Below are 4,611 nucleotides of genomic sequence, written 5' to 3' on the forward strand. Positions count from 1 at the left end.
AAAAAAAAAAAAAAAAAGAAAAAACACAAATACTTATGTAAGATGTCAGGAGATAAGAAAAAGAAAGCAGGGAAAGAGGGAGTGGTGGGGTTAGTTTAAAAATCACTTTTTTTTAATTAAATTTTTTTCTTCTGCCCTCCAATGGATCTTCATTTAAAAATTAAGATTTTTATGGAGGTAAAAATACCCATTGTCAGAGGCAAACACTTAAGTGAACAGTTCTCTTCTGCCCACCCTCTCGCAGACTGTCCTGGATCCTTCGGGAAACCTGTTCCTTACAAGACCCCCCACTTCTCATTTACATGGGAAACGGAGGCACAGAAGGGCTAGAGCCTGGGAAACACCAGAGAGGAGCTGAGTAGGGGACTGCAAACGGGCAGTGAGTGATGGGCGGGCAATCAGTGATGGGGGAGTCCCCTGGGGTTAGGGCACAGAGACAGAGACGCAGCTGGGAGACACAGAGAGACAATACAGCGACACTGACATCAAGAGAGAGAAACCGAATGACTCAGAGACCTGGAATAGAAACAGAGGTACAGAGATGGAGAGATCATGGAAAGAGCAAGGAGACTTGAGGACAGCGAGAGAAACAGAGACAGTGAGAAGAAAGGCAGATTCACAGAGCCACAGAGGCGTTAAAAGCCTCCGCGATGCAGACAGACAAACAGCGACTCAGAGAGAGATGCAGACCCGGGATCGGAGCAACAGGACATACCCAGAAAGAGCCACCTCAGTGGGGGACCCCGGGCTGCCCCTACGGGGAGCGAGCCAAGAGCTCCCCCACCCCACCCCCATCGTGCCTGGGCCGTGACTTCAGTGCCCGCGCGGATTCTATAAATGGCCAAGCTGCCGCCGGCCGGGGGGGCGGGGCCGAGTGAGTCAGCGCGTGACGTCACCGCCGCCCCGACCCCGACAGACCCCGCCCCCNTGTGGTCATGGCTGTAGTCTGTGTAGCTGGCATCACTGTGATGCCTTTCTAAAACTGAGGGAACGGGCCGGCCCGGTGGCGCACTGGAGTGCGCTCCCGCCAAGGGTTCGGATCCCATGTGGAGACCGGTTCCCGCTCACTGGCTGAGTGCGGTGCGGGCGCAACACCGAGGGTTGCGATCCCGTTGCCGGTCCCCGGTACGGGCGCGACACCGAGGGTTGCGATCCCGTTACCGGTCAGTAAAAAAGACAAAAAGGAAAAAAAATAAAATAAAAAAAATAAAACTGAGGGAACACTGAATTTGGCTACATCGATCCTGGACATTCTCAACATTCTGTGGGTGTATCACATTAAGCTGCCCAAGGCCTGAGGCTCATTAGCCACCTTGGGTTCCCATGACAGCACAGGGTAAGGGAGCCCTCAGGCCCCAGAGCAGAGTGTGGGAAGAGACCGAAGAGATGTGGAAGAGTTCCTTCCAACCCTGATTCAGACCGGGACCCAGGGCCAAAGGGTGGAGGTGCGTAGGAGACAGAAGCTGTGCCCACCCTACCATGAGAAGGCTCAGATTCCCTCAGCAAGCATTTAATGAGTGCCTCCTGTTCTAAGCATCAGAGAACATCAGTGACCAAAAACCATTCCTGACCTTGGGGAGCTAACATTCTAGTGGGAAGACAGGCAAAAGACTCATGTTCTTTTTTTTTTTTGACCGGTAAGGGGATCTCAACCCTTGGCTTGGTGTTGTCAGCACCACGCTCAGCCAGTGAGCAAACCGGCCATCCCTATATAGGATCTGAACCCGCGGCCTTGGTGTTATCAGCACCGCAGTCTCCCGAGTGAGCCACAGGCCGGCCCAAGACTCGTGTTCTATGGAAATATTTTACAGCTTGAGCTTCTTGGTGACTACAGGGATGTAAAAATACATATTTTTACATGTGTAAAAATTCAGGAATATAGATACTGAGGAATGCTAGACATACATAGGAAAATGCAACTTTAAATATGTGTTAAACATTTAAGGGAGGAGATTTCAGTTCCTGGGTAGGATATAGTTGGCTCTTTAAAAGTCTACTTTAAAAACAAGCGATTTAGAGAAGAGTGAAGTAGAGAAAGGGAAGAGGTAGGAGGGGTGTTTACAGTTTGAAATCAGCTGGATCAGAGAAGGCCTTGCTGGGGTGTCCTTTGTGTAAAGACCTGGAAAAGACGAGTGAGCCGTCTGGATATTTGGGGAACACTTTGGGCACAGGGAACAACTATAAAGACTGTCTGAAGTGGAGTAATTGAGGGGGGAATGTGATGAGACTAAAGGTGAAATTGGGGGGGTCCTGCCCATCCCACCCCACCAAGAGCCCGTTTTAGGCTGTTAATAATAGCACACAAATCAGGGTCATGGCAGTAGCACTGGCCTCAGGCAAGGAGGGTTATCCGCCCTCCTGAGCCCATTTCTGCAGTCCCTCAGCCCCTGCGGTGCAGTGGACCGGCTTGGGGGCTATGTCTAAAGCAGCTACCGTTAGGATGCTTCAATGACTGCGCAGCTGCAGCACATCCACCCCATCAGGACTCCTGTGACTGGCCGATCTGAGAGGAGCTGTAGCCAATCAGCTGCCGGTCCAGAAGGGCTCGTGTATCCCTTCCGGGCAAGTTGACAGCCACGTGGGCAGCAGGTGGGCGCACCCAGCTGTAAACATGCGCAGTTTGCTCTGTTCAGTGGGGGAGTGGGGGTGGTGGGGGTCACTGACCTGGCCCTGGTCTTCAGAACTTCCAATGTCCCCCTCTTGAGGTAGCTGTGGCTTTTATTTTCTTATTTATATGTCCAGAAGCAGTCAATTTATTTCTTTCTTTATGGTTGCTGGCTGGTACAGGGATTCAAACCCTTGACCTTGGTGTTGTAACACAGTGCTCTAACCAACTGTGCTACCCGGCTAGGCTTCAGAAGTAATCGATTTAAACATGGGTATTTACATACTTTATGTATTTATTAACACAGAACACAGTATTATATATGAGGCCCTGAAGCAGACTCTTTAATATGCAGTCTTGAAAAGAAACCTATGAGGGCTGGCCCGGTGGCGCACTGGAGAGTGCACCGCTTGGGAGTGTGGCGGCGCTCCCGCCAAGGGTTCGGATCCCATGTGGAGACCGGTTCCCGCACACTGGCTGAGTGCGGTGCGGGCGCAACACCGAGGGTTGCGATCCCGTTACCGGTCAGTAAAAAAGACAAAAAAAGAAAAAAAAAAAAGAAACTTATGAAATATAGCATCTTCACAGTGGAGGATCCTGGCAGTTACTACCTTTACCAAGGGACCAAGGTTAACATCACTAGCGATTAGTCATAATGACATCACGAAGCCTCTGGTATGATGCACTGAAAAGGGTACATCATCATCATCTCTCTGGTATCCTTCCCAGTAATGCAAAAACCTCGACTGAATCAAGACAAGTCATACTGAGAGACAGTCTATAAAATAACTGACCAGTAACTCTTCTGAAGTGTCAAGGTCATGAGAGACTGAGGGATTGTCCTAGGCTAGAGAAGTCTAAGGACACATGACAATTAAATGCAATGAGGGATCTTTGATTGGACCCTGGAACAGAAAAAGGACATAAGTGGAAAACTGAAGAAATCTGGATCAAGTCTGTAGCTTATTAGTAATAATGTAGTAAGGTCAATTTCTTAGTTTTGATAAATGTACTAGGTTATGTAAGATGTTGATATTAAGGACAGCAGGGGACTGGCTGGTGAGCTCAGTTAGAGTGTGGTGATGATAACACCGAGGTCCAGTGTTCCATCCCTGTACTGGCCAGCAGCCAAAGAAACAAAATAAAGGAAAACAGGCAGCTGGGTGAATATTATTCACCATAAAGTATTCTCTATACTCCTTTTGAAACTTTTCTGTAAGTCTAAAATGATCTCAAAATGTTAAAAACAAACATACCTAGGAAGCAGGCACTACTAATATGCCCATTTTTCCAGAGGAGGAAATTGAAGCACAGAGAGGTTAAGACATCTATCCAAGATCACACAGCCAGGAAGCACCAGGGCATGTCTCAAAAGAGGTCAGAAAACATGGATCTGGAGCTTCCGCTCCTGACCACAGCACCACAGTGCCTTCATTTAGTTGAAACAAAGTACTGCATATTCTGGATTCATCTTTGTCTATCTCCCTTGTCCCCTGTTGATAGACTTATAGGGTGACTTGTTATCACAAGGCCACTGCAATAAATGTTCTTGCAGATGTCATTCCTCACACCTACACTTGTACTCCTTAGGAATAGTCTGAAAAAGAAGATATGCTGATTCAGAAGGGAAGGACATTTGTCATTTTGAAAACTATCGACAATGTTTCCACAGCTTCCCCGCACTGTGTGTTGTCAAGCATTCTGATTTTGGGGGTTTTTTTGTTTGTTTGTTTGTTTTAAAGATGGCCAGTAAGGGGGATCTTAACCCTTGACTTGGTGTTGTCAGCATCACGCTCTCCCAAGTGAGCCAACCGGCCATCCCTATATAGGGATCCAAACCCGCGGCCCTGGTGTTATTAGCACCACACTCTCCCAAGTGAGCCATGGGCCGGCCCTAAGCATTCTGATTTGGGCCAAACTGATAGTCACCTGTCCACTTTTTTTTTTTTTTTTTTTTTCCTTTTTTTGATCGGCCGCCCCCCCCTCCCCCCGGGGGGCGCTGCGGC

The sequence above is a fragment of the Galeopterus variegatus genome, unplaced genomic scaffold (genome assembly GCF_000696425.1).
Source record: "Galeopterus variegatus unplaced genomic scaffold, G_variegatus-3.0.2 Scaffold4011, whole genome shotgun sequence".
NCBI classification, from domain to species: Eukaryota; Metazoa; Chordata; class Mammalia; order Dermoptera; family Cynocephalidae; genus Galeopterus; species Galeopterus variegatus.